This window comes from Amyelois transitella, chromosome 29 (genome assembly GCF_032362555.1).
Source record: "Amyelois transitella isolate CPQ chromosome 29, ilAmyTran1.1, whole genome shotgun sequence".
Classification (NCBI taxonomy): domain Eukaryota; kingdom Metazoa; phylum Arthropoda; class Insecta; order Lepidoptera; family Pyralidae; genus Amyelois; species Amyelois transitella.
In genome coordinates, this window is record NC_083532.1 from 4,788,570 (window position 1) to 4,811,381 (window position 22,812).

Below are 22,812 nucleotides of genomic sequence, written 5' to 3' on the forward strand. Positions count from 1 at the left end.
ATACGGTTAAACTAAATATGTGGTGCGCCATTTTTTTTGGCTTGGCCGACACACCCATTTGGGTCCCAATTTATAATCGGTAGCTATAAATATAATTAATTTCTACTTCTTGCTGCGTGCCGTGTGGTTCCCGGCACAAATAGGAAAAAGAATAGGAGCACTCCATCTCTTTCCTATGGATGTCGAAAAGGGCGACTAAGGGAAAGGCTTACTTACTTTAGATTCGTTACGAGTATTTAGGCGATGAACTACCAACCTGCCACTATTTGGATCTCCATTCTATCATTAAACTAAACAGCTGAACGAGGCCTATCAGTTTTTTCAAGAACTGTTGGCTCTGTCTACCCCGCAAGGGATATAGACGTGACAATATGTATGTATGTATGTAGAAATTATGTACGCATATTGCGTTGACTCGAAATATACTCGAGCTTATAAATTGAACCACATTAAGAAGTGTATGAAGAATCAATAATGACAGGGACAGTCTTATTTTGTAAGATCTCTTTCTCTCCCTTTTCAACCGACCGCGAAAGAGAGGGAGGTTGTCAAATTTACCTATATGATTTTGTTTTTTTTTTTTATTTGATGCGAATACTCTGCTAAGATATTAACTGAAATTTGATGATTATGTTTTGTTTGAAAGGATATTATAACGAGGTGGTCCCGTTTTGGACAAATCTAGATTTTATAAAAAGAAAATTTTGTACAAATTTTATTTGTGGATGAAAAGGTACTTAGTAGTGGGAAGACCTAGACCAATGTACCTTATCAAAATGTCAGTTCAATATTACGCGAAACCAGTGATCTTGGATAAATAGAGTAATGAAGTGGATGACGCGAAAGAAGTATGCAGAGATCGTGGCAAGTGGTAAAATGTAGTCTCTGCCTACCCATCCACTTATGTACCCTACCCATATGTACACAGAAAACATCGAGAATGATAAACAGACAAAGATATCTTTAAGTTGTCTCTGCCTACCCCATCGGGAAAGAGCCGTGATTTTATGTATTTAATTTCATAACATATTCAGATATTTACATCTAGTTGTCATTATAAAATAAACAATGTCAAACTCTCGTTTTATTTTGCATTCGGATAACAAACCCAAATATAATTAAACAACATTATTATTATAACAAGAATACAATACTTACTACAAGCATTTCTGTTACTGACTGATAAGGGCTGACCTTCGTCCACAATTATCTATATCGTATGATAACACAATCGAGGGCGCTGTCAAAATGTGATCTTCAACCAATATTGGCTTTTAGGAAATGGAAAAAATGATACATGGGACGTGGCTGTCTGAACGCAAACTCCTTTGTCAGATTTATCTATTTAGAAAAAAAATATAACTGAATTGACAAGCGCGCGAATGTTTCTGTCGAATTTGAATTTGAATTCCATTCTTTATGAATGAACGAGTTAATGTTTGTATGTTTACCATGAGTTGAGAAAATAATGGATTATCATTTTAAAACTAATATTTTGTAAGTTTTTTAGTTAGTTACATTTTTGTTATTATTATTTTATTTACAAAATCGCAGTTTGTATGACCTGAGATAAAGGTACCTACTTTTTTCTATACTTAGATTTCCTATATATTTATTAAGAGTTTAAAGTGCTAACATAACTCTCTACAAATTTCCTAGAAATAATTTAATTTTTCAAATAGTTTTTGTAATGTTAATTTAAAGCAAGATTCATCCTTTGTTCGCTGAAACGAACCACTGAAAAAGAACTTTTAACTTGCTTTGTATATTAATATAAAACAATGCTATTATTATTTTCTCGTTGTCTCGTTCAATTTTCGGCGTTAATACAGCGGTTTATGGTTCAAATTTAATTAATTTGATTCGCTCATACCAATCCGATGACGTCACTTTTTCCTAGTAACCTACAGTGAGTATAATTACGCTTTATTGAAACGGCCAAACAGTGTAATGATTTGAACAATATACGAGTTAAATGTGTTATGTACTGGAATCTTATTTTACTAGCTAACTCGAATCACAAATAACTAAAGATATTTTGGCTAATTTTAGAGAGGTTTTAAAAAAAAAATATTGGTGTTATTTAAATAAAATTATCGAAGGTTTTAAAAAAAAATTATTGGTAGAAAGTACTCTGAACCAAATTTTAAAATGAATGTGTGAATTAATTAACAAAGATCCCTTCATTTTCTTAGTAATCCTACTTTACTATCCACATCCTATCCTACCAATAAATAAGGACGTGTGGATTTGTGTGTGTTTGCAATCTATCGTGCCGCGTAGTTCCCGGCACCAATAGAAAAAAAGAATAGGACCACTCCAACTCTTCCCCCGTGGATTTCGTAAAAGGCGATTAAGAGATAGGCTTATAAACTTATTCTTTTAAGCGATGGGCTAAAACCTGTTAATTTTTAACTCTCAACTCCATCGTTAAGCCGTACAGCTGAACGTGGCCTATCTGTCTTTTTAAGACTATTGGCTCTGTCTACCCCGCAAGGGATATAGACGTGATGGAACCACACGGCACATATTGTAGACAGTCCCAGTAAATAGTGATATAGCACAAAACACGAATTAAAAATTAATATAAAACCTATACATATCAAATTCTTAGATACGTTTGGTATGTGCTAGCATAGCAAATGTTAAGATTATTAGCTGACACGTGAAATTTAATACAATGACTAATGCAGCTTTGGTTACCGTTTAAATGCAATGCAGACATAAAAACGTTTATTTTTCAGGGCACATACATACATAAAAACATAGAGGTAATCACGTCTTTATACGTTGACAGAGCGAACCGTCTCGAAAAGACTGAAAGGTCTCGTTCAGCTGTATGGCTTAACGATACATACATGAAATCACGCCTCTTTCCCGGAGGGGTAGGCAGAGACTACATCCTTCCACTTGCCACGATCCCTGAAAACTTCCTTCGCTTCGTCCACATTCATAACTCTTTTCATGCAAGCTCGGCGGTTTTGGGTACTCTCGACCTGACCGTTTGCCAGGACGTCCTTGATTTGATCAAGATACGTTCGTCTAGGCTTAACGATGGAATTGAGAATCGAAAATTGACAGATTTTATCCCATTGCATAAAAGAAGAATCACAAGTTTATTAGCCAATTCCTTTTACGACGTCCACGGGAAAGAGATGGAGATATGCTGGGAGAAAAAAAACAATCTGGTTCAAAGACACCATTTTTATAAATGTAGGTGCCCTGTGGTTCCCGGCACCAATACAAAAAAGAATTTCCCATAGATGTCGTAAAAGGCGAATAAGGGATGGGCTTTCAAAGTTTGGATTCGTTTTCTTAAGCGATGGACTAGCAACCTGTCACTATTTTAATCTCAGTTATATCATTAAGCCAAATAGCTGAACATGGCCTATCAGTATTTTCAAGGCTCTGCCCACCCCACAAGCGATTTTATAATTTAGTTTAAAATACCAAGCATTAAGAATACAACCTCTACATATCCGCTTTTTCGAATTGTATTACATAAAATAGCGAGGAAATTTCGTCAAGTCCGTTTCCTAAGCCAATACATTTGGGCTTAGCCCACGGATTTGAATCGATTTTGTTCACAAACACTGCTACAGTGTCGAGTGATCATTATAAGACTCTGGTCCACTTTCATGCCTCAATTGGCTGTGTTATTGTTTGTTTAGTGCCGTGTGGTTCCCGGCACCAATAGAAAAATATAATAGGACCACTCCATCTCTCTCCCATGGATGTCGTAAAAGGCGACTAAGGAGTACGCTTATAAACTTGGGATTCTTCTTTTAGGCGATGGGCTGGTGCTGGGAACCACACGGCACGCGTTAACTATTTACTTAATAATCTTTCTGTGCAGTCATTCAGTTACTGTTACTTACAAATATTGATATGTTACTGACGTAAGTAAGTATATACTTACTTAACTTACTAATGTACATTAACTTATTGACATAACACTATCAATTGATTTTTCTAGGTCCTCAATGACATTTGACTTCAATAGATAAAGTTGTAGGTCGTTGACTGTCAATACTGATACGTTAAATGTTGGCGTCAGCAACTAAATACATACATATAATCAAGTCTATTTCCCTTGCGAGGTAGACTAGAGCCAACAGTCTCGAAAATACTGATTATGTATTTTCTATGTACTGATACTGTAACAAATTGTACTGCAGCATTTTCTTCAACAACGTCAACTTTACAACTATCCAAACTTAAAAGAGAAATGTGGACGAGAGAATAAAATGTTCAGAATAATTGATTAATGTGAGATATTAATAATAAAAATAATTATATATAAATTCATGATGTAGAGAAAGCGGAACATATTATCTATAAAGGATCATAGTAAGTTGTAGTCGACAGCTTTTGCCAAATCCCATGAGAACAAGCGAGTATGTATTTAAAAAGAAACATGTTTTGACAAGCTAACTTTTTTTTGTATTTAACACGCTCATTGTTAAATTTCCTTTATTATTAAATTTTCTCACGAAACACATGGTCACATTAGTTCCTAAAACATTAATCAATTTCAAACGCAATCCTTAAAGAAACAAAGTGCATATTCGCGTAAAATTAATTTCCCGCCGCGCGTTCCTCATTTTGAATTTGGAATAGAGTTGGTTTTTTTTTTCAAGCACCACTACAATTGTTCTTCTCGATCCTAACTCGGCCATTGTCTGGTGAGAATTCGAAATACGAATCGCCAGCTGCCAGTAACAAAAGGGCACGCCTGTATTATATTATTTTTGCACAATACCGCATATAACGTATTTTCGGAAGTAGAATTTGAATGATATTTTTTTTGTTAACCCTCCAGCATGTAGTTGCAAGAAAGTATTTTTTTTTAATTGTCTTTGCGTGACTTCGCTTACGAAATCATATATTTTCTGGGATAAATAAGTAATTATATGTTTAATTTGAAGCACTTGACACAAGATTGTTTAAAATTAAATCTGTAAGTAATAAATCAATGAACAATCAAATATATAAAAAATCTTTATCATTAGTTAAAGTAAAACTCGTCAATTGACTGACTAACTGAAGACAACATGTATGTTCCCAGAAAAATTAAGAGCTACGCTGAAAATGGATATTCTCATATATTTTTTTTATAATTCTCATTTAAATGAAGTGGTTTTAAAATGAAAATATAACATACTTCAATGTTAAATTCTAGCAATATATTTTTTGATCATATCGAAATTTTAAGCATAATTTCCTACTAATATTATAAATGCGAAAGTTTGTAAGTATGTCAGGATGTCAGTATGAATGTTTGTTACTATTTCACGCAAAAACAACTGAACCGATTACGATGAAATTTGGTATGTACATAGGTCGCTGAAGACCCTGAATAACATATAGGCTACTTTTTATCCCGGAATTCCCGCGGGATTGATAGAGTTTCCATGTGGACGAAGTCGCGGGCGGCCACAAGTATGGGTATAATAATAAAAATATGGATATCACAATACAACTCGCATGAGCGTTTCGCGTCCCATTATATCAGAATATTGGGGTCAATTGGTGTTTGTCCGTAGCTCGTTACGGCGGCCATTTTGAAATTATTCGGCAGCGGCGGCCTAGGGCTTCGCTGAATTGGCTGTACCTTTTACTAAGCTATCACTATTAAAAATATGTAACTGTGTGTACTTACATATATTTTTTTTAAATTCATTTCATTACCAACCAGTCCTATATTTTTTAGTGATGAATAATTTTTTTTTGAGTTTTTCTAAGACACAGCTACTGAGTACTCCTACTTATGTATTTATTTATAAAAAGATTGAAAGGTTATGTTTAGCTGTATGGTTAATAATTTTCTGCATGATTCTATGGTTGAATGGTAGATATATAACTTAGATTAAGTATGTCCATTGAGATAATTTTTTTTGTTGTATATTTGTGCAATATAATTTAAATAAATTAATAAATACCTTTTTGTGTCACAAAGTAAGCCGTATGTATGCCGTGTAGTTCTCGGCACCAATATAAAAAAGAAAAGGACCGCTGCATCTCTTTCTCAAAGATGTCGTAAAAGGCGAATAAGGGATAGGCTTACAAACTTGAGATTCCATTTTAACGGCATATGGGCTAGCAGCCTGTCACTATTTAAATATTAATTCTATCAGCTGAACGTGGCCTATCAGTCTTTGAAGACTGCTGGCTCTATCTACCCCGCAAGGAATATAGACGTTATCATATTAATGAATTAAAATTCAGCAAATCCCATTCAGAATATGATAACTTAGTTAATCTTAACAATACTCTAGCTATTTTCTTAAATCTGTATTAAATCGTTCTCTACAATGTACGAGTGAAACGAACATTTATTAATTTCCCAATCTTTCCATTTCTGAACGAGCCAGCAATGGCGGTGACGTTTCAAAATCGGAAACATTCACATAATGGCCGTTCTATCGGTTATCGCGATCCTGCACCCGATGTATCGATATCTCGTTATCAACATCGCAACTCGGCGCTCGGTGCAACCGACTCGAATTGGACAACATGACAAGTTTTTAGTTTTAAAATAGGAAAAATCCAATAAAATATATTTCTGTTGAATTTATTGGTTTGGGTAAATTTGTAACATTCTTTTTTTATTCTCAATTTTGTAAAATTTAGAATTAACCTTACTTTAAACTAGCTTTTGGGTTTCAACGGGTTTGCACTCCCGTAAGAAATTTCGAAAAATATAGCCTATATATTAATAGTCCATGTTATTCCTTTTCTATCTGTGTAATAAATTTCATTAAAATTAGTTCAGTAGTTTTTTTTTCTATATATAACATATACAAGTCTTTTCTATTTATTATTAGTTGGGATTTTAAAGTCAAGAGTTATCGTCATTTTTTAATTATTTACATAGTTTTTTGACCTTGTTTTAATTGGTGACAAATAAAAAAAAAGCACACACTAACTGGCAGTCTAGAAAAAAAATACGATTCCGAAAACTGTCATCGTGAGCGGGACAGGGGCAAAAAATTGAATATTTCAAATGTCGAACGGGAAGTGACCACGATAACGATAGGAAGCGCTGACCCCGCCCCGATAACAGAGGCACGGAATATTCGAATCGAATTTCAAATTGCGAACAGATCTCTGTTTTTCTTTTTTTTTTGAGATCCTTTAGGCAAACTTCATAAAAAATATTTTAGATTAAGTCCGAAAATAAGTTCAAGACTTGTTTTATAGGTAGAACACAAACTCATCGATACTGTACATATTTAGTATTTTATACTGTAAAAATCCAATCAATAAAATATTTTCCTTTGCCGTTGGCAGAGATTACCTACTATTGAAATAAGTAGCACCTTTGTACTACAATTACTGTATTAAATGCTCCTGTATATTACTTTGTGTACATCAATAAATAAAAAACAAAATAAAGGTCTCAACTATATTTTTAAACAAAATTTAAGTGAAAAAGATTCAATTTTTAACTTCGAAAGTTAACAACTTACTTAAAAAGTGATAATTCGGTAGAATATGGCACTACAACAGTCTGAACTGCCTCATCTTTATTCCAAGGAAATAAACATAATCTTTTTATTATTCTTTTTTTTCTGTACAAATAACCACGTGTGTCTCTGCATATCTAGGGCAAGGAAATGTCTATAAAAAACAACTTATACATCCAAATCTGTGATTACAAAGAGGGCACTGTAAAGGACCTAATGCGTCACAATACTGGCTTATTTTATCGGTGACGGAATCGTTCTATATTCGAATTTGAATTTTAAATTTCTATACAATGCTCGGTAACAGATAAAGCAGAGGTTAGAATTTGAATTAGGAATGGTTTTCGGAAGCGCGACCACTTTTTTTTTTCTTGGGCATAAATACTGGCCGTTCGCGGGCAATATTTGATCATATTGATAAAATATTTTCGTTTGACTCATTTTTATTTAATTGAAAAGCCGTAATAGTGTGGGTTATGGGCTGGCAATTTGTCCAAGTCTTGTGATTACTGGGTCTGTCTACCCTACTACCCTGGTGGACTCCTATAGGAAATAACTAATGGCGTTTTAATTTATAAAATTTTTATTTAATACGAGTATGTAAATTTCAATAGTAACTACGAGTATGTATACAAAAACATTATGTACTTATTTATACAAAAGTGTTTTTTTGACTTAAATTTGAATTCAAAACAGTGTTTGCCCCAGTTTTTATGTTGAATATAAACTATTGAATTATCTTTACGAAACGATTTCGATTTTACTGAATTATTCAACGTTATTTGTTTACCGTGCGCCGTGTGGTTCCCGGCACCAATAGAAAAAAAGAATAAGACCACTCAATCTGTTTTCCATGGATGTCTTAAAATGCGACAAAGGTATAAGCTTGTAAACTTGGGATTCTTCTTTTAGGCGACGGGCTAGCAACGTGTCACTATATGAATTTCAGTTCTATCATTTAGCCAAAAACGTGGCCTATCAGTCTTTTCAAGACTGTTGGCTCTATCTACCCCGCAAAAGATAAAGACGTCTATATTCTTAATAATAATTTTGCTGTTCCGTCCTCACATCTTTGGAGAGGAACCCAGGGTCCGCCAATGATCACGATTTTGGCTTGGAGTACATTTTAGCTGCTTTTAAAACTTTAAAAAAATGACACTTTTGCGAAATAATTGGAGCTCCGTTATTAGCGACTACAATTACTTTTTGTCGCAAGAGGTCTCGAAAAAGGACACTTTAAATGATTCACTAACTTACCGGAAGTTAAAGAAATATATAGTATATAGTAGCAGGTTGATATAAGGCCAGGATGAAAAAAATCATTGGAAGAAGAAGGCTAGACGAACGTACCTTAATCAAATAGGTATTTGCGTACATACTTCTTTCGCTTCAATATCTGAAATTAGTTTAAATTATAGTTATTATTTGTAAAACAGAAATGTCGATTTTCCATGCTAAACCTGTCAATCGATTATAATTTGTGTGTCTCTCGAGAACTAAGTTCAAAAACGTTCGATTGCTACGACAATGTTAACGCATGCGCGTCACACGAGGCGGGAACGAGCGCTATTGGCTGCATCCTGCCGCAAATTGAACGACGCGGTACACGGACGTCCGTCGCGAACGCGTTCCATTTTTGAATCGTTCAATTTTATGACAATTTATTATGGCCAGTATTTTGAAATTGGTTTTTATATTTTTTTATGTTATTAGTATACAAGTTAAGACCAGAATTTTTGTTAATTATCAAAAAATAGTATAGAAAAGCAAGTAGTAAAGCAAAATCTCAAGAATCCTTTTATCAATGTAATATTTTTGCAAAGCATCTGATTTCGGTGAAGGGTTTTCAAGAAGAGGCTGTTAAAGACGTGGCAACAATACATGTCTAAGTCCCTTTTTAATCTTAACGTCAATGCACAAACTTCATTCAACCTTTTAACAGACGTTTAAAATAAAATTTCTGCCCAAATAAACTATGTAAAGCGGACAAAGTCGCGAGTGTTATTTATAGACATACCCAGAGAATACAGAAATTCTGAATTCTGTGGACAGAGTCGAAGTTACAAGACTCAAATAACACGTTTAGTTGAATAGCTCATTGATTTGTTTCATTTATACATTATTTTTTACAAAGCATGCATACATACATATAGTCACGTCTATATCCCTTGCGGGGTAAACAGAGCCAACAGTCTTTAAAAAACTGAAAAGCTACGTTTTGCTCTATGGCATTTTTGATGGAAAATATGATATTTTTACAAAAATAAAAGAAAATACGTTCTGTTTCACTGTGTATGTAGAGTTAACCGTCCAAATCGATTATAACCTGATTTCCGAATGTCTGTTAATCGAGTGCCCCTAATGAACATTGCCGAGTCGGGAAACCGCCCTTCATTCCATACAAACATAAATAAAAATCACGCTTATATCCTGGAGGGGTAGGCATAGTGGAAAGATGTAGGTCCATATACTATGACCCTTGCATACCTACCTACTCCTTTGTCTTAATTCACTTTCATCACTCTTTTTATTTCTTACATATACCTACCTAGTTAAATAGATACCTACTTGTAGATAGAATACTCTTTGCTGCACATAAATTATAACAAAAATAACTTATGCAATTTCTTCCAGGCAATAAGCACTGAAATAAAAAAAAAAGGATTTGAATGGAGAATTTTATAAAGAGAGAATTTAGTTTAGAACTTAGACCGTGCGAACTAGCATTTTCATTCAAACATTTCGTTAACGTTTGTTCTTTTCATAGACTATTTTAACTTGACGTTTCAAGTGCCAGTGACGTCACGATCAAGACTGACAACCTCGCCGCCAAACGCGGGACAATAGTCACTCAGACCCCCTCGAAAATATTCGAATTTGAATTTCGAATACTCGCTCCATTTTTGAAATTAGAGTTTTTAATTAAAAGGCGGCCTATCCACGATACCATCGCGCTTTGTCGTCGCTACGCCTCTTTTTTTCTTTTTTACGGCAAGACCTGTAATTATGCCAGTATTTTTAAGCTTACACAGATTTTTAAAGGAGGTTCAAAATATTGTTTGTTCGCTTATCATTGTGTTTGTCTTTTTAAATCGTTTTTTTTTTAATTCTCATTAAATGCTTTTTAAGGCGTTTTATGGAATGTTACTACGTTGGGCTGTAAAGCGGTTTTAAAAGTTGTCTTTGATTCATTTCTTTGACTAACCACAGTATTTAAGACAGAATTTAGTACAGTATTGCTAATCTACCTAAAGTCACTAAACAGATGGATAGATAAAGTCATATAAATGATATATTCGAAAATGGTTGTCCTAATGTAAAGAAATTTATTTCTTTCCTAAATTTCGCCTAAATAAGTAGCCTCCGTATATTCTGGATGTTGTGGGACATGACAATAAGACAGATGTTAGGCACAAAACACTGGCCAGCTACAATACCAAACCAAATAAGTACAACATTTTACAATTAATAAAAGAAAAAACCATAGTTCGCCAAACCATAGACTACCATGTCTCAATCCTGGCACAAAAGAACATCTGCGCTTAAGCCTGTTTTCAAAAATAGAATTTGTTTATAAAAACCATTCTTTGTCCGCAGATGTGGGCTGGGCACACACCACACGTGCATTGGCTGAGAATTTGGCGGGACGTAATTCTCGTGGTGAGTAATTCGAATTTTGAATTATTATTTTTTTTATTTGATATGCAACTACATTTGAACGTCATATACATCATGAGAAATCGATGTATGCCAGCTTCTCATCCCTTTGAGAATGTAAAAGTCAATCAAGGGAAAGGATATTTAAATTGGAATTCTTCTTTTAGGCAATTCGCTCGCAATCTGTCACTATCTGAATCTCAATTCCATCAGTAAGCTTTTCGTCGTCGCCTTTTCAATTTTTGGCTCTGTCTACCCCGTAAGAGATTAGAGACGTGATATAGGCATACAAAATCGTTGTAGTGTCAACAACATAATAATACGAATTCGCCCCAAAAGCTGATCATTACACTGCAAAGATGGGCGTGGATATAACTCGAATTAAATTTACTGGAAGTAACTCGATTTTGCATATTTTTATATCATCAATACCTAATACATACACACTTTATATGTATACAAACATGCCGTGTGGTTCCCGGCACCGATAAAAAAAAATAAGATCACTACATCTCTTTCCCATGGATGTCATATAAAGCGTCTAAGGCATAGGCTTTCGAGGCGACTAAGGCATATAAACTTGGGATTCTTCTTTTAGGCGATGGGCTAAAAACCTGTCACTATTTGAATCTCAATTCGTATCATTAAGCCTAGCAGCTGAATGTAGCCATCAGTCTTATCAAGACTGTTGGCTCCGTCTACCCCGCAAAGGATATAGACGTGATTGTATGTAAGTACGTTTGTAATGCTAACTAAATTAAATTTTCGTCACAATCTTTTTGCACGTAGAATCTATATCTATACTAATATTATAAAGCTGAAGAGTTTGTTTGTTTGAACGCGCTAATCTCAGGAACTACTGGTTCGAGTTAAAAAATTTTTTTTGTGCTGAATAGACAATTTATCGAGGAAGGCTTTAGGCTATATAACATTACGCTGCAACTATTACGAGCGAAGAAATAATGGAAAATGTGAAAAAAACACGGGGAAAATTATACATCCTTGAGGGCTTCAATGATGCCCAAAATAACTATTTCACGCGGACGAAGTCGCGGGCACAGCTAGTATGTGAATAATTGTGTCCCGGACCGTACCTATACATGTCACATCTAGACATCTCCAACCCCATTTTTACACCATCGACCAAATTGGACACCCCAGTTTATTTTTATGTCGTAATTACGTTTCCGACGCGTGGCAAATAAAGGAGGTTAAGCGATAGTTGCCTCGCCAAACATGGGATGGGCCGACGTGCTCAGATAGTTAGTATCGAAATGTCATGTCAAATAAAAATCGATAGTTACCAATCGATTTTGGTGTAACACCTTACCTGCCTCCGTAGTGTGGCACGCGCGCCGCCGTGTTTATCGCGCGAAAAACTCGTACGGGCATTCGCATTATGTCCAATTCGCAAAATGTCCAATAGTCCAATTCGAAATTGGTCCAGTTCGAAATTGGTCCAGTTCGCACTTGGTCCAGTTCCCATTTGGTTCAGTTCGCAATTAGTCCAATTCGCGATTGATCCAGACAATGGACCAATTGCGAACTGGACAATTGGACATTTTGCGAATTGGACATAATGCGCCCAACCGGAAAAACTATCGCTGTCCCGTTTCACGATTATAATAAAAAGAGAAACGGCGTACTTTCTAATTTTTGCACGTTCCCTGTTGCATCCTCTACCATTATGTTTCGGAGCCCAGGGTCCAATGTTTCAAATGACATCAGATATAATCGTAGGCTATCAACATTTTATATGGAAATGAGTTCTTCTTCCTAGCCAAATGGCTACAGTCCCGGCTGCATCCCCACCACTCTGGAGAGGAGCCCGGGGTATGCCTTTGACCATGTACCCTGGAGTGGGTGAGTCAGGTTTTCACACGAAGCGACTCCCGTCTGATCTCCGCAACCTTTGCAGGGGAACCTAACCCATATTGGATCGATCATGGTTACACATGCAGTTGCCTGAATGTGAAGGTTTCCTCACGATGATTTCCCTCACCGTAAGAGCATCAATTATTATTTAAACTAGTGCATACATAACTTCGGAAATAGTCATTTGACATGGCCGAGGAGGGATTCGAACCTATTCTATTCTATTCTCAGTTTGGATATTTGTGAAGTTGACGTTGTTGAAGAAAATGCTACAGTGCAGTTTATTACCGCTTCTTCTGTACTGACGCCTTGGAAGTAAACTTGGTTTTAAGTAATTTATTTGGCTTCAACCAATGTTGTGAAACCAAAAGATTTGACAATTATTAAGCGATATGATAGTATCCTATAATAATAAATAAAAATTTCGAACTTGAAATTTGAATTGAACCTGTGCCTTCTGCGCATCACGCATTTTATCCGGGCACCTTACCTATTCGACCAACGACGCTCTTGAAAAATGAAAATGAGTTAAAAAAATTAGGAGTTTTTCATTACATTAATCTTTTTGGGGGGTGATTCCACATGGGGTCTGCGGTGGCACGCACTTTACGGCACACTATCAGGAGTATCGCTACTTTGCTTAATTTGAGTTGGAAATACTTACATACATACATACATAAAATCACGCCTCTTTCCCGGAGGGGTAGGCAGAGACTACCTCTTTCCAATTGCCACGATCTCTGCATATTTCCTTCGCTTCATCCACATTCATAACTCTCTTCATGTAAGCTCGGCGGTTTCGGGTACTTTTGACCTGACCCTTTACCACGCCATCCTTAATTACGTCACTCCGACCTTTCCCTCCACACTCTCCTTGTATATCTACTTAGTCAACCTGCTTTCATTCATCCTCAATTTCCTTTAAGAACTATTAATAGTAACGTTATATTATGAAAAATTGATATTCACCCGTAACCCTCAATCGCCCGCGGCGACCTTTCTGCGACGGAGGAGAGCAAATTTTAATGATGAAATAAACAAGTTTGCGACCGCTCCCGCGTTTTTAATGGAGTCACAATTATTTTAAACTAACGCCTTGGGGACTTGGAATTAAGAAGTAGAAATAATTAGGACAGCGACGACTCTTGTCTTTACAATATTGTTGGCTCTGTCTACACCGCAAGGGATATAGACGTGATATATACATATTTAACATTAACGCCTTTCACGATTGGTTTATATATGTCAAAACCTCACAGCAAGTGAAATAACCACCACCAAAAAAAAAAAGTGCCGTGTGGTTCCCGGCACCAATACAAAAAAGAATAGGACCACTCCATCTCTTTCCCATGGATATCGTAAAAGGCGACTAAGGGATAGGCTTACAAACTTGGGATTCTTTTTTAGGCGATGGGCTAGCAACCTGTCACTATTTGAATCTCAATTCTATCATTAAGCCAAATAGCTGAACGTGGCCATTCAGTCCTTTCAAGACTGTTGGCTCTGTCTACCCCGCAAGGGATATAGACGTGAACATATGTAGAACACATCCCGCACTCTCGGAACATTCTGGAAGACGTTTGACCCGAAAATGTGGGTTAATGTAAACACGGTGAGCGCAGTAATTAGCGGGGAGACCTAAGTAAATAAGTTTAAATTTAATGTACACCTAAAGGACATCTTTGTAACGTTGGGTTCACATGGCGTTAAGAGTTTGGGAATGTCTGCTGATGGGGGTTTATTCACGAATTCGGATAAGACATGTTATTTTTATGTGTAGGCAACCTTCTTGGTATACGCCATTTAAAATAACCGAAGCGCGATCACAGATTCGATAGATTCCTTTGCGGAAACGATTTCATAACGGAAAATGGATGAAATATCTACATTTTGTATTTACATTTACGGTTGCCATGGTTTTTTTGTAAGAAAAATATCAGATATATAATTTTAATTGTCAAATATTTTTATTTTTATGTTAAATAATATACCTAGTCATTTTAAACTTATTATTTCTCTTCTCTTTTCTCCTTCTATCTTCTGTAGTAATAACTAATTTTGTAACAATAATATGACATTAAATAATATGCCGTTCGGTTCTCGGCACAAATACAAAAATGAATAGGACCACTCCATCTCTTTCACATAGATGTCGTAATAGGTGACTAAGGGATAGGGTTAAAAACTTAGGATTTTTTTTATAGGCGACGGGCTAGCAACCTGTCACTATTTGAATTTCAATTCTATCATTAAACCAAATAACTGAACGTGGCCTATCAGACTTTTCGAGACTGTTGGCTCTGTCTACCCCACAAGGGATATAGACGTGACCATATGTATGTATGTAAGTACGTTTGTATTTTTGTAACGCTATCATTTACGGACCGTTTATCTGATTTTGATGAAATTTGAAATGTGTATAGGATCTGTCAATAGATATTTTTCTAATTTGGATACCTACGTGGTATGTGAAATGACTATTGACAGATCTTCAGATTCAGAGGTGGAGGTGTTAGGGTCAAAAACAGATTAGGTACATCATTCCACTTGGAATTTTCACTCTCCATTTGGAGGAAAAAAAACACTGCCTCTTACGTTTCATGTGAGCCTTGCTCGCTTATAGTATAAACAATGTACAGTCTGCTAATTATGTGGGACCACTGCAGACACCATTATGCTGTGGTTCCCGTAGTATGAATCTATACTAATATTATAAAGCTGAAGAGAGTTTGTGTGTTGTGTGAAGTGTACCTTTTTTATAATATGCACAATTTTGTAAAAAAAAAAATAAGTATCCACTAAGCCTTAGTTTGCGGCGAAAGAACTAATTTTAATTACATATATAAAATCACGCCTTTTTCCCGGAGGGGTAGGCAGAGACTACATCTTTCCACTTGCCACGATCTCTGCATACTTGCTTCGCTTCATCCACATTCATAACTCTCTTCAGCCAAGCTCGGCGGTTTCGGGCACTCTTGATCTGACGTCCTTAATTTGATCAAATTTTTATTAAATGAAAGAATAACTGTATCTACATACAAAATGTAAATACAAATGTAGATATTTCATCCATTTTACGTTATGAAATCGTTTCAGCAAAGGAATCTATTAAATCTGTGATCGCGTTTCGGTTATTTTAAATTGTAGCGTCTAGTGATGTTACTTACTAGTCGATAAAGTGTTCGTGAACGGTTTACATACATATTATCACGTGTATATTGATAGGACTGAAAGACTAAATTCAGTTAAATGATGGAATTAAAATAAAGTAGTAACAAGTTGCCAGCCTACCATCCTACAAGTCGGATCCTTAGTTTTTGAGCATTTCCCTTAGTCATCATTTCGGCGTAAATGTTTTCTTGTTTCTGTTCCATACTGGCTCAATCTACCGTCAGCTTTTTCCAATTGTTCTGGGTCAAAGCACTGAAGAAAAAAGAAAAAAAAAGGTTAGTGTCAAACTGACAGCTATCGATCAGACACGCAAAAAGGCAAAAACTTTACAGATAGTTTTTTTTTTGTAAATTACCACTTGTAAATTTTCATGCTGTCGTTGAAATATTTCTGCATGAAATGAATTTGTCAATATCTTAAAACAGGAAAGAATAAAGAAAATATGTAACTCACAAATTCGGAAAGGTTGCAAAAAGTAATCTGACCGAGAAAGCGACCCAAGTGAGGTTTGTCAATCAACTAGGAGCAGAAATATTATGTATATATATTTATTGTATGTATATATTTTTGTAACGCTATAATTTTCGAACCGTATGTCTGATTTTGATGGAATTTGAAATGTGTCTAGGATCTGTCTGAATAGAAATTTCAAGTTCGTAGCTAATCAAAAATGGGTTAAGAAGTGTTTGGTATATTCACCTACAATTTCGTAAAAAGATCTAAGTGTTCACTAGGTCTAAGCGGCGCGGCGAACGAATTCGTTTTCCGTATCGACAGAATGATATCGATAAAAATAAAAATTTTAATGTCTCATCCCTATTTCGTGTTGTCGTCATAATCGGTTATGTCTCGCGTTTCGTGCATTTAGTAATGAGATCGTGAGCGCTACCCGCGGCGGATAGTGGAACTAAGTGTAATAAAAAATCAATGTTGATACGGCTCTTTATGTAAAGCTATATAAATATGTCTTAGTTGAATTATATTTTGACAGTAATAAGACATACGATATAAAGACTATCACTATTTAAGTTTAAACATTGCCTGTATTATATAACCATAAGACATTTTACTATAATATTATTAGGGAACCTTCAGGTTAGAATTACTACTGTGATCTATATTTTATCAGTCTAAGCTTGTTCGCTCTGTCTAACCCGTAAGGCATGTAGACGTAACTATATGTATGATCTGTATTTTTATATTTCGAAAACCAGTAAATATCACTTTATTTCTGCTATATTTCGGTCTGTAGCGTCCCTAAAGACAAAATATATAATACAATTAGTATTATGTCTGCATTTTTAAGTTATCACGAAGACTTATCATTTACACACGGCTTAGTAACATCTTCCCCATCCAAATCAATGCGAGATGGAACAATTATCTCCTGAGTCCACCGTACATTTTACCTTATAGTACAACAAAAGGTCCACCATAACGCCATCTGTCATCGAATAGCATCAACAATTTAGTCCACTTCAACCCTCAGTTACCGTCCGCTCGCCAAAAGATGGCGCTGCCCGCAATCGACGTCACGTCAATAGAACACCCATGCATAGTTTATGTTGAATCATAACACTCTCCCGGAGCCGTATATCATCAAATTCCCTTGCCAGAACCAGGAATGGTGTTTAAAATATTCAGGAGGGCCGTAACTGCTTTTGTTTTGGGAGTAATGAACGAGTTACTTTCGGACGAGTGTGTTATTAAGTTAGCTACATTGTTTAGTATGTTTTGGAGGTTAGAATCTAGTTCGGTATTCGATTAGTTTCTGTAATTCTGACACATAGTTTGATTGTTTTGTTTCATGCTCGCATTTAAAGCCTTTAATAAGTGAGATTGTAAATAATATTGCACGCTGCCAGTTTTAGTTATAGTTTGTATTTGATATTTTGTTCATTTGCAAATTAAATTTTAATGCTGAGCGGGAATTCTTGATTGTAGTAACGTTATTACTGCGTTTAATGTCGGGAGTGTAGGTTAGTTTCAGGCTAACTATATCAATAAAACGTGTAATTTGTAACTATGCAAGTATACCTACTATCTTATAAAATTGAAAACTGATTTGGAAGAAATGGAGTGGTTCTTTTCTTTTTATAGGTATTGGTGCCGGAACCACACAGCACTAATATAACAAATAATAATTATTCACTTGCCCAATCAATCCTAGGTTACTGCATTTCTGTTTGGGGAGGAGCTACAAAGACTGAATTCATTTTTCTCGAAAGAGCACAAAGATCCCTACTTAAATTAATGTACTTTAAACCTTACAGATACTCTACCTCTCAACTATACTCAGATTGCGATTTGCTTTCAGTTAGAAAGTTATATATTTTAAATACAACCCTTAAAACACATAAATCTTTAAACTTTGATGCTAGTAAACTAAACAGAAGACGGAGATATAACGTGGCTGAGATAGTCCCAGTCAAAACCACCTATGCGCAAAGGCAGTTTAGAAGACAATCCTCGCACATATATAATCATCTCCATAGAAGTCTGGACATCTACCGAACAACTTCTCATGAATGTAAAAAAACTGTAACCCTATTTCTAAAGAGTAAAACTTATGATGAGACAGAATTGTTATTATGCGCTTAATATAACACTCAAGCACAATATCATTATACTAACTACCTAGATGTTGCTGGCCTTTAGGAATTGATTTATTTCTCAGTAGGTACCCTATGAAATCTCCCTACCCTCATTTATACTCGTAATATTAGTATGATAATCATTCAAGTGTAATACTGTATATTCTTGTTAGTGATTTGGTGTCTATACTAGCTTAGCTGACAGGTTTATGTGTTTTTGATTTTTATTGTTTGTTATGTCTGTGTAAACTGTATGTAATAATTGTACAATGTTGTTATTGTTAAACATGATTAGTGAATTTGTAACAAATCAGTGTAAACAACTTCTTTGGAAGAGCGGGCTCTCCAAACACAAGTATTTTATATTAAATGGAGGACCCAATCATATATGAGCTATTGTAAAAAAGAGTCTAATAAAGATATTTATTATTATGTTGGTACATGTAAAATGTGCACAGGCCCATAGGGACCCGGTCATTTGGGAGGCGTTCATGGGGCCGAAGCCAACATGAAGAGGCCCTTTGGTACCTTTTGTTCTAGAGTGAGATGGCTGCAGCTGTGGAGATCTGTCCCTTGATGAACCATTGGGATACACCAACGGACAGCCCTCCCCAACTGCCAAACTATTGCCAGGTAGGGATTTACTTAGTCTGGGTCATGCGGATGGGATGCTAGTGGATTGGATTACTGGACTATGGAGTGAGATACGGACATCTGCCTCGAAAATCTCTCACGTAATTTTGATTAGGCAGATGGTGACTCGCTGCTCATTGGCTTTACAGCAGCCTGTGGGCACCCTAAATAAGCCACCATGCGGCGGCCAGGGCGCAACACGTTAAAAGCAGCTATAGGATGCCGAGAGGTGCGGCCCCGGTTTCACGAGCACGAGGTATGACCCCGTGCTGGTTTCCCCGCTATTACGCCATTACGTGCAATACACTTCCATCCTGGAGCATAGGATCTGCTCTTGCGACTCCACTCTGGCCGGCCGACTAAGGCAAGTCAGAGGCGGGGAAAGTGTTACTGTGTGTATGTGTGTGTATGGCGCATGTCTGTATGTTCCCCAGGAGGTAGGGTCCGTGGTGTCGCCACTCACCAACGGCTTCGCCACAAGCCGCCCCGCGGAGACTGACTGCACTGGGAAGGAAACCCTTCCACAGAGGGCGATGGGGTCGTCACGTCCCTACGCCTTTATTATTATTATTATTATAATACAACTGTTGTTTTTGATATTTCTGTCTCTATATTTGTGCTCATACATATGTGTATACATATATGATACATACATACATACATATAGTAACGTCTATATCTCTTGCGGGGTAGACAGAGCCAGCAGTCTTGAAAGACTGATAGGCCACGTTCAGCTGTTTGTCTTTATATATTAAGCCAAACAGCTGAACGTGGTCTATCAGTCTTTTTAAGACTGTTGGCTCTGTTTACCCCGCAAGAGATATAGACGTGATTATACTCGTATATATGTACGTATTTGCATGACAAAAGGTGGTAATATTGTCATAATTCATTAGCAAACAATCTGAGCTACAAACAGCTGTGTCCGAAGCAGGCCATTGAAGTGGACCCCGAGTTAAATTGATGGGGTCTATAGTCTGGCTTTAGGGTTATGGCCGTATTACAATTGTCTACGTGGTGACTGCCATCATAATCTAGGTATTCTGCACCACTGGTCCGTCTGGACTAGATGTATATTTGTCATAACGTTACCTAGATACATATGGTCACGTCTATATCCCTTGCGGGGTAGACAGAGCCAACAGTCTTGAAAAGACTGATAGGCCACGTTCAGCTGTTTGGCTTAATGATAGAATTGAGATTCAAATAGTAACAGGTTACTAGACCATTGCCTTAAAGAAAAATCCCAAGATTAACAGCCTATTGCGTAGTTAATATATTTAAAATGCTTATATATAATATAGAAAATGAAAGTGTTTAGTCATAATTTGTGATGACATTAAGCCATCACCACTTTTTTTACGACTCACATCAGTGTATCCTCTGAAAAAAATATCAAATTTAAATGATAACAGTCCATAAAATCAGGGCGATTGAATGTAACAGACATTATCGTTAGCTTCCAGTAATTGTGTGACATTATAAGGGCGAATACACATTAAAATTCGATGACCCCCTGTGTTTAAGCAATAAGGGTTTTTTATGGCTTTCTTAAATGTAAACGTCGTTACGTAGGTATACCCTAAATGTTTATGTGCCGTGTGGATCCCGGCACCAATACCAAAAAAGAATAGGACCACTTCATCTCTTTCCCATGGATATCGTTAAAGGCGACTAAGGGATATAGGCTTACAAACTTGGGATTCTTTTTTAGGCGATGTGCTAGCAACCTGTCACTAGTTGAATCTCAATTCTATCGTTAAGCCAAACAGCTGTACGTGGCCATTCAGTCTTTTCAAGACTGTTGGCTCTGTCTACCCCGCAAGGGATATGGACATGACCATATGTATGTATGTAACTATAAAACAATAAAGAAAATCTTATCCAAAACGTAGCCAGGGAGCGCAATGGTGCGCCGCACGAGAAATCAAGTGAAATCGTTTCATTGCATTCGAAATAAATCGTGGGCCGTGCCGGCGACAGCTGAGGCTTTTTATAAGAGCTGCCCACGGCAAATGGACCGTTAGTTTCTATATCGTATTAATTCTGGCCAAAAGTTACACGCTGGCTTGTTTCAGCTCCAGAAATTTCTAGTTAGACTTGACCAGATATTAAAATCATAATAATCATAATATTTTTTTTTAAATATGGTTACAATAATGGTCTTACTTAGTTAGGTGCGGTTTTTATAACACATATTCTACGTCTTAAGGCGTCGGAATTATATACATATCTATACTAATATTATAAAGCTGAAGAGTTTGAAATTAAATTAGGGAAATAGTAGAAGAAATTTCCTAGAATATGACGCACACTCATCATGCGTTTATTTCTAAAGAGAAACTAACTCAAATGATAATTGACTGATTTTTATGATATTAGGCACATACATTATTTAGACTAGAACTTCAAGATTTTTTTTCAGAAAATTCCCATATTATGACTTTGCCCCTTATGAGGTAGACAGAACCAATAGTAACAAGACTTGAGGGCTACGATGACCTGGAAGAGAGATTCGGATATATCGGCAGGTTGCTAACCCGTCGCCTAAAAGAAGAATCTCAAAGTTTACAAACCATTTCCTTGGTCAATATTATTCGCTACCAAACTTGTATGGAAGTACCCACATTCCGCCATATTTAATAAAGCCATTAACGCAATAAGTAGCAAGCGGTTAAATTAAAAATTGATTTAGAGAGTGCAATAATACGTTGTAACGACCATAACGGTCATTCGGGCTTATTGATGGTACTTGAGACCTTTCGCAGTCACTATAAGCACCTTATGTTATTAATAGAGGCTGTGTAATTTAGCCGGCTGGTTTTCCCTCACTATAAGAGTATCGATTAGCAATTAATATAAATAACTATGTAGAGTTGTATGTGATCTGTTATATTTTATTTTATGCAATGAAGTTACAACAACTACAAAAGAGTCATCGGTACATAGCTGTGGTTAAGTTTTTGAATATGTGCTTCACACTTTTTTATTTCGATGCCTTCATTGCTGAACCACCATTGTTCGTAAAAGGATAAAATCATGTCTTTTAATATAAATCAGCATTTGCTAAACTTATCATAATTTGCGATATAACTCGTCTTTAACATTTTATGATCACATACCAATGTACATCTAGTAAAAGCTATAATCATCAAATATTAAAATGTTTAACATGGATAAATTGAATTCTTTTTATACCTACACTGAATACATATATACATGCCTATTCAAATAATGCAGGCACATGTGTAAAAAGGTAAATTAAAAACTTTGATGTACGCCAGCTAGAAAGGTTTTTCGAGCTATAGGGTTCCACGTTGGGCGCCAAAATTATGTAAACACATACTGAAGATCACAATGAACCATTTTCACGTGTCGCTAAAATAAATACACATGAAATATACTCTCCAAAC

The 22,812-nt window shown here is 36.0% G+C and overlaps 2 protein-coding genes across 3 annotated transcripts in view; one reads left to right on the plus strand and one right to left on the minus strand.

Moving 5' to 3' along the window:
* Positions 1-22,812, minus strand: part of LOC106138583 (uncharacterized transmembrane protein DDB_G0289901) — a 429,961-nt gene that overhangs the window by 173,061 nt on the left and 234,088 nt on the right. The window lies entirely within an intron of this gene.
* Positions 1-22,812, plus strand: part of LOC106138566 (uncharacterized) — a 69,051-nt gene that overhangs the window by 3,785 nt on the left and 42,454 nt on the right. The window contains exon 2 of one of the 2 annotated variants that reach the window (XR_009657475.1): positions 11,067-11,129. The exons of the other annotated variant lie outside the window; for it this stretch is intronic. The gene's annotated coding sequence lies outside the window, so the exon portion shown is untranslated. The remainder of the gene's footprint in view (positions 1-11,066; positions 11,130-22,812) is intronic. 2 annotated transcript variants of the gene reach the window in all.